An 11,480-nucleotide genomic window follows, 5' to 3' on the forward strand; every position below is an offset into this window, starting at 1 on the left:
GGTTGTCTGGGTTACAAATGTTTCTCATCCCTTCCTGAGCTAGCATTTTACTCCCCCACTTTTTGCCCTTGGGCTTGGCCAGGTGACTTGCTCTGGCCAATGAAATGGGAGTAGAAGTGGTCCGTGTCACTTCCAGGCAGACGCTCTGAGAATCACCCTCCCTGGGTCTCCAGGTTCTCACCCCCTACAAGAAAAGGACAACCATTCCTGAAGAGTGTGCTTTGTCAGCCTAGGTCCCTGAGAGAATCTACCTGGGGTATCACAATCAACTTGTTTTTTTTATTGTTGTTGTTGCTTGCTTGTTTTTTACAACCACCTCCTGGTGGATACGTAGTGAGCGAGAAATCAACATTTACTGTTGTGAGTCTCTGAGATTTGGGAGTTGTTTGATACTACAGTATAATTGACTGGTATGACAGAGTTTTCAAACTTGCTGTGTGGCTTTCAAACATCCCCACCCCATAACAACAGTGAATACTCCAATAGGTAAATTAATGTTAAGGCATGGGGATGTTCTGATACCAGACCCCAACATTTAAAACAAGTCAATGGCTAGAAGAAGAAGAAATTGGCACTTTAAAGATATCAACAATTTTTGAATTTTTTTTTACAAGACTGCTCTTGTTCAAAAGTAAAGTAAAGGTTGATAAGTTGCCTAGATAAATAAAGCCAACTCTCTCTTCTCGAGTGAAATGGTTGAAAGGATGGTCTGCTTAATTATGAAGGGGACTGTTTTCCCTGTGGAAGTTATATTTCTGCAGTTCATGATTTTTGGAGGCAGGGCCTGGAATCATGTGAGGGGATCTTATCCAAGAATCATTCCCATCTAGAGGAGGTAAAATGGTATGTACAAACTGACAGCAGATCAGAGCTAAGGAGAAAGACATGGGGCAGCCTCCAAGGAGATGCATGGCCAATAAACTCTAGAAGCCAGTGGGTCCAACACCCAGGTTTATGTATGAAGGTGGGGGAGAGCAAGGTAAGGTTTGTGTAGTAATTCTTATAATTTTTCCTCAGGCTTTTGGTAAAAGATTTGCTGAAAATTACAGAGACCCGATGCAGCCAGAGACCTTTGGAGATGAAGAAGGAAAACTCCCCCAAGGGAGCTTCATGGAATAAGAAGCCTGTAGAAAAAGCTAGCAGATGTCGCCATGTCACCTTGTGCCTTTTCAGTTGAGAGAGAAACTCTGAGCGTCATCAGCCTTCTTGAACCAAAGTATCTTTCCCTGGATATCTTAGATTGGACATTTCTATAGCTTTGCTTTGGTTGGGACATTTTCACAGCCTTAGAACTGTGGACTCACAACTTAATAAATTCTGCCTTTTAGAAGCCAAAAAACAAAAATAAATAAAAATTAAAAATTACAGCCTGGCTTTAGGTGTACTTTGGAGAATCAAAGTAAAGGGTCTCATCCATGGTTAGGGTGCAGGACATAGGTAGAGAGAGAATTGGAAAAACAATAACAAAATGGCAAAAGGTGGCTGCAGAAAAGTGGATGCCATTTCAGTGCCAAAAGACTGGCTGAGATACAAGATACACCAGAACTCATTTGTGTAACATGTAAACATTCCTAGGATGCCCAGAAATATTTTTTCGTCATTGGAAAATATTACTTTTACTTTCATTTTACATAATATTTTGACATTTTCTTTTAATTGCAATAGACAAAATGAGATTTTTCTTCATATAGTTTTAACAATCAGAAGTTTTTTACTTTTGAAATCTAGGAACTGGTTAATGGACAATCTTTTAATAATCTGATATAGTAAACTTCAAAATTTAACATTTAGCAAAATTTACGTCACAAATTAACTTGTCTAGAATGACAGGAATTAGGCACAACTTAGGATCCATGTCTTTTTTCCTTCCTCAAAATAAAGGCTTTAAAAAGTACAGTATAAAATGCTAGATATGAAGACACTGCATAAATTTGCATCATATGCCTAATGTCTTGCTTAGCAGCCAGAATAAAATATTCTACTTAATTTAATGGAGCATAAGAACTTTTTTGAGGAAGGATCTAGCTCTCACCAAAGAAAAAGAACCTTTTGACCCATCAAGTTAGTGGATTCCTCTCCAAGACTGTGCTTTAAAAATGTACCTGGACAGAATTCTCACCTACCATGCCAGAAACCCGGATTTGATTCCTGGTGCCTGCCCATGCAAAAAAAAAAAATGTACCTGGAAAAGCTATCTACAAGATTTCAATCACAAATATGCCTAATATTATTCTGCATGAGTGTCAGGGGGTGTGAAGAAAAGTGCTAAAGGTGTGAAAAATACATATTTCAAAAAAAGCAACTTATCTTTTATGTTAAAGCTAGATATACCTTTCCTAATCCATTGTTTCTATATAATGTGGCCAAACAACAGATGATCTATCAGAACAATTTTTCAAAAGTTAAGTTATAGTATTTTTTTTTCGTATGCTGTATGGCAGGGATCACATTTCATTTTTTTTCCTGTGAGTATCCCCTTACTACTGCACCATTTGTTGAATTTTTGCTTGGTTGGTGTTTTTTCTTTTGTTTGTTTTGGGAAGTGCATAGGCCAGGAATCAAACCCTGGTCTCCTGCATGGTAGGCGAGAATTCTACCACTGAACTACTCTTGCACCCCTACATTATAGTATTTTTATGAACCTAATGAGCTGATCTGAGCCATTATAATCTCTTATTCTTAAACTTAGGGAATTGTATTATTTTATTTTATTTTTTTTGCATGGGTAGGCACAGAGAATCGAACCTGGGTCTCCAGCATGGCCAGCGAGAACTCTGCCACTGAACCACTGTTGCACCGCCCTGTATTTGTTTTTAACATGTTGAATTCACTGGACAATAATGATGTATGATTCAGTGTGTGCTCTGATTGTCCTAAGCTCTGTTGCAAACACAAAAACCTCAGCCAGAGAACCTGTAAGCAATTAACCTCATTTGTTATCATCTTAACACACCAAACTAAAAGCTGTTGAACATTACATGAACTGCAATATTAGCCCTAGAGGCTTCAGGAAACCCTGGAATATCATATCCTGAAGTCCTTAGCAGCATTTAGTTGATTTCATTGTTCCTCTTTTTAAGGACATATGAAAAAAGAATGGAAATTTGCCCCTTCAAGTAAACCACACTGTGTGTTTTCAAAGGAAGAAACATTTAATTGAATTGAACTTCTTTCCTTTCAGGCCAATAAAAGAGTAGCCCACAAGATTATTGTCCAAGAAGCTAAGATATTTCTACAGCCTGGTCTAATGATTCATGTTTTTCTTTATAAGTATTTTAATTACATTATAGAGGAAAAGAAAACAATATATATGCTTTAATCGGATTAGTTTCAGAACATATAAAATAATACAAAGAAAAAATTACTTAAAAATAGTTGTATTTATATTCTACAATTTGCTCAAATAATGGTTTTCTTAATAAACTTCCTACAGGATATTTTTAAAACAACTTCTTTGTATTGTGTCTTGACTATGTACTCAAGGAATTTCAGGGAAATAGTTTTCTGCGTTTTATAGCTTAATTCTAACTGAAGGGATGGCAGGTGGTCACATGCCTTCCATGTGGGGTTCTAACGTGACATTTGGTGACTTTTCTGATATGGACCATCCCTTTGATGCTGAAGGCAATGCAGCTGTTGAAAGAAGTGACTATAGATTTCGATTACTGCTCTCTGCATGTTTCAGTTTTTCTGTGTTTTCTTCCCAATTAATGTGGAATCTTGTGACCCTGGGATTAGATGCCAAAATATTCCTTTGAGGCTTAGAAAAGTTTGGTTTTACTGGTGGATTTTCCCTTAATTCTGCCTCTGTATATTCCTTATTTACATAATAGCCAACGCTAATAAATTCTTGACCTTGATAAGTGTGTGTGAGTAGCACAGCTGTATCTGCATCTGGAATGAGTGCTGGATTGTGGCATATAAATATATGCCCCCCCCGTAAGAATAGGATCCAATAAAACAGTCCAAAACTTAGTCCTAATTTTTACTTTCTGCAGAATGCACATACATAATTTTCCATTCCACGTCTTTAGACAAATCTTCGATGCATCCGAAGGTGACCGTGAACCCAGGCTTGTCGCTGCACAATTAAGTCCAGTGGGGCAGCTCCGGAGAGTGCAGACACCCGCCCTGCACAGCCAGACGTAGTGCAGCTGCCCCCAGAGATACTTTTGAAGGGGAACAGCATAAAAATCAGGACTTTGGGGCTTGAATGTTTACTTATCCTTATCCTGGAGCCAGCTCAAAAATAATTTTCTTTGTAGAGCATTCTGTATCCTTCTTTCCTGCCATTACCTCCTTCCTCTGCAATTGCAGATTAACTTTGTAGGTAAAATGTAGTGTAGCTTTCCAAGATAATTCACTTTTATGTCTGTTTCCACCCCCAATTCAATTTTATCTATTTTGTGGTCCCAGTGTCTTGCTCAAGAATAAATGCCCTACAGCAACTTAAAAAAGTTGAAAAAGTGATCAGATTTGACTAGAGGTATGAATGAAGTTGATCTAGAAAGGACTAAGGTAAATCAGAATACAGGGTAAAGGATGACACAGTCTGTATTTTAAAAGTTCGACTACTGTGTGAGACCAAAGAGATGTTTACTTGGTGCAAAATTTATAATTTTTGCAGTGCATTACCTAATTTAACTTGTATGGTCAGTTTATTCGAACACCATAATTACATGGAATCTTGAATAGGGCATGAGATTTTGTTGGTTTGTATAGGTTAGAGTGATGCCCTGATACATCCCAGAGTAATTTCGGCAGAGAATAAAAAAGGTATTTGCAAAATCCCCTTGGGGGGCTGGGGAGATGGGAGGAAATATTCAACTTCCTCCTCTGGGGAATTCCTGGTATTCTTGCACGCAGTGGGGAAAATCAGTTCAATAGGCTGAGTCCTTGATCTTGGGGCTTGCCCCTATGAAGCTTATTCCTATAAAGGAAAAGCTAAGCCTACTTATAATCATGCCTAAGCGTCACCCCCAGATAAGCTCTTTTGTTGATCAGATGTGGCCTCCCTCTCTAAGCCAATTTGGCAGGTGAACTTGCTGCCTTCCCTGTACGTGGGACATGACTTCCAGGGGCATAAATCTCCTTGGTAACATGGGTCATGACTCCCAGGGATAGGCCAGCACATGGCATGATGGAATTGAGAAAGCCTTCTTGACCAAAAAGGGGAAGAGAGAAATGAGACAAAATTAAGTTTCTGTGGCTGAAAGATTTGAAACCGAGAGGTTATCCTGGAAGTTGTTCTTACACATTATATAATTGTCCCTTTTTAGTTTATGGTGTATTGGAGTGGCTAGAGGGAAGTACCTGAAACTGTTGAACTGTGTTCCAGTGGCCTTAATTCTTGAAGACAATTGTATAAAGATATAGCTTTTACAATATGACCATGTGAATGTGAAAACCTTGTGTCTGAAGTTACCTTTATCCAGGGTATGGATAGGTGAGAAGAAAAATAAATAATGGGAGTGGGGGGAATAAGGAATGAAAAGAAAAATTGGGTAGATTGTAATACTAGTGGCCAATGAGAGAGAGGGGTAAGCAGTATGGGTTTTTATTTTTATATTTTTCTGGAGTGATGTAAATATTCTAAAAGTGATCATGGTGATGAACACACAACTCTGTGATGATATTCTGAACCACTGATTGTATACATTGGATGGACTGTATGGTGTATGAAGTTACCTAAATAAAAATATATTTTTAAAAAGAATAAATGCCTACTATTTTTCAGAATGTGGTGGGGGAAGAGAAATGGAGAGTTATTGTTAAATGAATATGAGTTTTTGTCTGAGATGAAAATTGTCTAGAAATAGGTAATGGTGAAAGTTACACAGTATTGTCAATGTACTTAATGTAAAAAAATTGTCCATTTAAAATGATTTTTATGTCATGTATATTTAACAATTAAAAATAAAAATTTTAAAAACATATCTATAAAAACAACTTATAATAATAATAATAAATGCCTACCATGGGCTATGCAATGTTCTAGGTAGAAATACAAAATGTCATATAAAATGTATGATGTTCAGTATAGACTTTCCTTGTCTTCCAATGCAAGCACTCAGCAGATTCTGGGCTCATTATCTCAGGACAGGGTGTCACAGGGAGAATATATTGTTGGTGGAAAAAGATCTATCCATATTAAGATTACACTGTGACTCCATTGTAAGATGGGGGAAAATCTCTGAGGAAAAACAAAATTAAGTGTTTTCCCTAGGACTTGGGTTCCAGGGGTAATTCTAATTGGATTTGGGTGCAAAAAAAATGAAATATTCTGTTACTTTTAACTTCATGGGCCCGATTTACTATGAAATTTGGTGTGGTCTTCCTGGGCCAATAGATGGCTCCAATACAAAGCAGTAATCATGGAGCTTCTTTTTATTCCTTTAAATATTGCCTTAGTTGTAAATTCTTTCAAGAATTGGCATTCCCGAACTGTTTGGTGATTCCCAGCTGGGAGCTCATCTTTGCAATAGAGACTTGCCTCTGTTTGTGCAGCCTGACTAAAGGGAGAGGTGTAGGGTTTTCAGTGAGATGAAAGATGCCATTGAGCAGGGTACTGCAGTATGCTAATGCAGGAAATGTGTTCTCCCCACTCCAAACTGGAGGCTGTGAGGTGGGGATGGGTACATGTGTGAAGATCCATAAGGATATGCTGTTTTGGCTGCTACCAGTCACATAACTCCCAGTTATCCCCCAGTAGTTACCTGTATAAACCCCTTACTACCCCTGGCAGCCATTGTGGGCCTCCTTGGCATGGCTTCCCCTCTCATGGTCACATTCTCCCATGTGCATGCCCACAAGCATTTCAGACTGCAGTTTCTCTTCAATGTGATCCTAACTGGTTTCATTTTCTCAAGGATTTCTTAGTTTCAGTTCCATCAGGACTTTCTCTTCTTGTTTTAAGTTTGGTAAATGTATTTCCCTATTTTTACCAAAAAAAAAGAGCTTACCATTTCTAAGGTTTGGTGCATAAATGGGAGTAGGGATGGCCGAGTGTGCATAGTAGTACATTGTTAACACAGGTCATAGCAACCTAGTAGTATTTATTATATAATCAACAGGTCTCCTTGATTAACTGGAAATGCTGTAATAAAATGCCTGGGGACAAGATGGCTCTAGCATTTCTAAGAGAGACTACAAGGCTGATAAAGTGATCCCTGTGTCTGCATCATGTTCTACTAAGATGATCGTTAAAACGTATTTTTTTGTTTGTCTACATGCCTCAGAGAGAACTACTTAGCAGTACAGGGAACTGGTATGGTACGAAACAGCAATAGTAATAACAGCTAACATTTAACAATCATTCACTATCTCTGCACGTCACATTTTAAGCCTTAGAGCCACCTTACAAAGCAGAAACAGTTATTATCTTTGCCTTTCATATGGAAATGAGACACAAAGAGGTTAAATAACCCACCTAAGATTACACAGGTAAGGAAAAAGCTATAAATCCAGGCAGTCCCTCTAGAGCCCACACCTGTAACCACATTACAAGGAGTGCTATAATGCCAACCGACAAGGGATTTATAAAATAATTACCAGGTTAGAGTGTCACAAATCTCAATAGTATTGTTTTGTCTGGTAAGTTTTAAATAAGGCAGATCATGGTATTTTTAGGTAATAAATGGATATGGTGAACCATGTGCTCCAGAACCTTGGTTATTTTTTTTCAAACTCTCTCCTCACTACTTCCTCATCCCCATCCCTGATACAATCAGAACCTTAATAGTTATCGCTCACTCCTCCCTTTTGTCCACACTCATATTTATCAGTAAATCTGTCTGATTTTACCTTTTCTATACCCTAAATCTCACATCTCACCATCTCCATTTTACCTGGGATTCAGAGATCAGGATGTCAGAATTGGGAAGTTGTCACAACTAATTGCTTATCACAATTGTGTTGTGGACTCTCGTAGCTGAAGAACTAGCACAGAATGCTTTGACAGAAAAACGCTCGCATATACCAGCAGAAAACCGGCTAAAGTAGAACACATAATTACCCTGTCTCTCACTTTTCACTGCTGGAACCTATTTCGCTGTAGGTGAAAGGACTCTAGAGAAACATTTTTAGCTTTTTAGCCTCTGCAGTATAGGAAGGCACCGAATGGTGGAGTGGAGGCTAAATAAGTATCCACTACAGAGCTGAATAAGTATTTGCTAAATGAACAGATTAATTCCGTCAGCTGATAGGTTCGAGTCTGCTTACCTCAAATATTTATTACCACAGTAATTTAGGTCGGTCCTTATTACTTTGCTCATCTCACTCATCCTAAGTGGTCTCACTTCTCATTTCATTTTCTTTTCTCCTTTTCAATTCATCCTACAGACCACTGCTACATTAATTTTTATATATTATGGTCCTGATTGCCAAATAAACTAAAAAAATTTAGTTTATTATTTCAGATCTTTCATGTTCTCTCACCTGCATTTTTAATCTTGTACCTCTACTTTTCCACACATACTGTAGCCAAAAGGGACACCTTTTTTTTTTTTTCTCCATTATAGCTTGTGCTTTCCTATTTCAATTGTCTATTCTATCTCTTCCTTTCGGAATGTCCTTCTCTATAAAAATTCCTATTACCCTTCAAGTCCCAATTTCAGTGCCGTTTCCTTCATGTTTCCTCTGAGCTACCCAATCAGGTGGATTAAGTAATTAGCCTCTGCCTCACTTTTGTCATGTTTATGAATCAGCTTCCTTTGATATATTTTTTGTATTTTCATCTTATCTCACTATGCTAGTTCAGAGAGGGACCAAGGCTTCCTATATTTTTGTCTTCAATAGCACCCAGAAAGCTGTGGTGCTGTAACAACTGCTACTGGGAAAAGAACTTTTCTAGATGAAAAAGCTTTCAAAATGTTTCAGTTTACAAAACTCTCACTGACATAGCCAAGGGGAAATATAAAGGTGTGAACAACATTATCTTCTCTAACTACTTAACCTGACACTTTTTGGTGTCTATGTATATATATATATTTTTAATTAAAAAAATTAACAAAACATTTAGAAATCATTCCATTCTACATATATAATCAGTAATTCTTAATATCATCACATAGTTGCATATTCATCATTTCTTAGTACATTTGCACTGATTTAGAAAAAGAAATAAAGGCAACAGAAAAAGAAACAAAATGATGAGAAAAAAAACTAGACGTACCATACCCCTTACCCCTCGCTTTCATTTACCACTATTTCAAACTGAATTTATTTTAACATTTGTTCCCCCTATTATTTATTTTTATTCCATATGTTCTACTCTTCTGTTGATATAGTAGCTAAAAGGAGCATCAGACATAAGGTTTTCACATTCACAGAGTCTCATTGTGAAAGCTATATCATTGTTCAATCATCATCAAGAAACATGGCTACTGGAACACAGCTCTACATTTTCAGGCCATTCCCTCCAACCTCTCCACTACATCTTGAATAAGGTGATATCTACTTAATGCGTAAGAATAACCTCCAGAATAACCTCTTGACTCTGTTTGGAATCTCCCAGCCATTGACACTTTGTCTCATTTTACTCTTCCCCCTTTTGGTCAAGAAGGTTCTCTCAGTCTCTTGATGTTAATTCTCAGCTCATTCTAGGGTTTTTCTCAGTCCTTAGATTCTGAGTCTCAGCTCATTCCAGGATCTCTGTCCCACGTTGCCAGGAAGGCCCACACCCCTGGGAGTCATGTCCCATGCAGAGAGGGTGAAGGTGGTGAGACTGCTCATCATATTGGCTGGAGAGAGAGGCCACATCTGAGCAACAAAAGAGGCTCTCTTGGGGGTGACTCTTAGGCCTAAATTTTAAGTAGACTTGACCTATCTTTTGTGGGGTTAAGTTTCATGTGAACAAACTCTAAGACTGGGGGCTCAGCCTATAACTTTGGTTGTCCACACTGCTTGTGAGAATATCAAGAATTCAACTTGGGGAAGTTGAATTTCTCCCCACTCTCACCATTCCCCGAAGGGGGCCTGCAAATACCTTTCCAGTCACTGATCAAATCATTCTGGGATTCATCGGGGCATCACTCTGGACAAACCAACAAAATCTCATGTGCTACCTGAGATTCCAAGTACTTATGACATTCAATCAAACTATCTACATGAGTTATATTAGGAAATGTGCTAGTCAAAATCTAAATTTTGTAACAAATAAACATTTTTTGCTTTAGTCTCACACATAAGGTGACATTTTAAAGTATTAGTTATCTATTTTCGGCACCCTGCAATAATGACAATCCTTTGTTCTTCCTCATGCAAAAACATTTTTAAAATTTGTACATTGTACATTTCACTATTGTTATACACTCTAGGCATTCCCAGATTATACCATCTCGATCTTTAACATGGTGTCTATATTTTTTGAAGTCAGTTTTAAGCACTGGATTGTTAAAATAACTAGGCTACTTTCCCTTATAATTGATAAACATCATGTCTAGTATAGAGTAGAGCCCAAACTTTTTTTTCCCCTTTAGGAGATGAATATCCTCTTCTTCACTGCTATACTCATAAGCTGTTATTTATTTTTGGGTGGCATGGTCTGGGAATCAAATCCAGGTCTCCCACATGGAAGGTGAATATTCTACCACTGAACCACCTGTGCACCCCATAAGCTAAGTTTTAGAGCTGATTCCAACCTATGTTTTGGGAGATGATGATTTAGGAAGGCCATGACAAAATTAAAAAACATATATCCATCTTAATTTAATCCTAAGAAGTTGTTTCAACTGTAGACATCTAGGAACCCTCAAATGTTTTATGTAAGTAAGCCTTTACAGGAAAACATCAGTCCTATTTTTGGAAGCTTCACAAATCTATACAAGTTCATTTATTTTTATGTCATGGCTATATTTACACGATACTGCAAGATAAATTGATCTACCAAGAGAAAGAGACTTCTGATATTAAATGCCAGGAACACTATAAATCAAGTGAACTAAATATTAATTCCTTTACAAACAAATATGGAAGTAGTTACTTAGGTTTATTCTATTTTCTTCTATTTAATGGGGTTTCTATGGTTGTAAAATGCAACTAAGCTTCTCCCTCATAGCATCAGCCATTCTACTGGCTCCTGAAACAAAGAATCCTGATTTGCCCCCATTAGTAGTACTTCTTTTTTTTTTTTTATTTGGCAGGCTCCAGGAACTGAACCTGGGTCTCTGGCATGGCAGGCAAGAAGTCTGCCACTGAGCCACCACTGCACCACCCAGTAGTACTTTCAAATAACAGAAAGAAAATGGAATTATAATCGACAAAGGGATGCTTTATAGTCATGTACTCCAACTCATAGAAATATTTTTTGGATTTTTTTTTTTCTTAGCCCCAACAGGAATTGACAAATTTAACGATTAATACTTGAATTGTTATGAATATTGTGCATGATCCTAAACTCATGGATGGATTCAAATCATCAAGATTCTGGGAAGCAAAATATCCAGTACCAAATTTCCTATAAAAATAAACTGTAAAGATCT

The 11,480-nt window shown here is 37.5% G+C and overlaps 1 pseudogene; it reads right to left on the minus strand.

The window, feature by feature from the left end:
- Positions 1-3,547: 3,547 nt before the first annotated feature.
- LOC143669620 (histone chaperone ASF1 pseudogene) lies at positions 3,548-6,804 on the minus strand (annotated as a pseudogene).
- Positions 6,805-11,480: the final 4,676 nt, after the last annotated feature.

This window comes from Tamandua tetradactyla, chromosome 26 (assembly GCF_023851605.1).
Source record: "Tamandua tetradactyla isolate mTamTet1 chromosome 26, mTamTet1.pri, whole genome shotgun sequence".
Taxonomy (NCBI): Eukaryota; Metazoa; Chordata; class Mammalia; order Pilosa; family Myrmecophagidae; genus Tamandua; species Tamandua tetradactyla.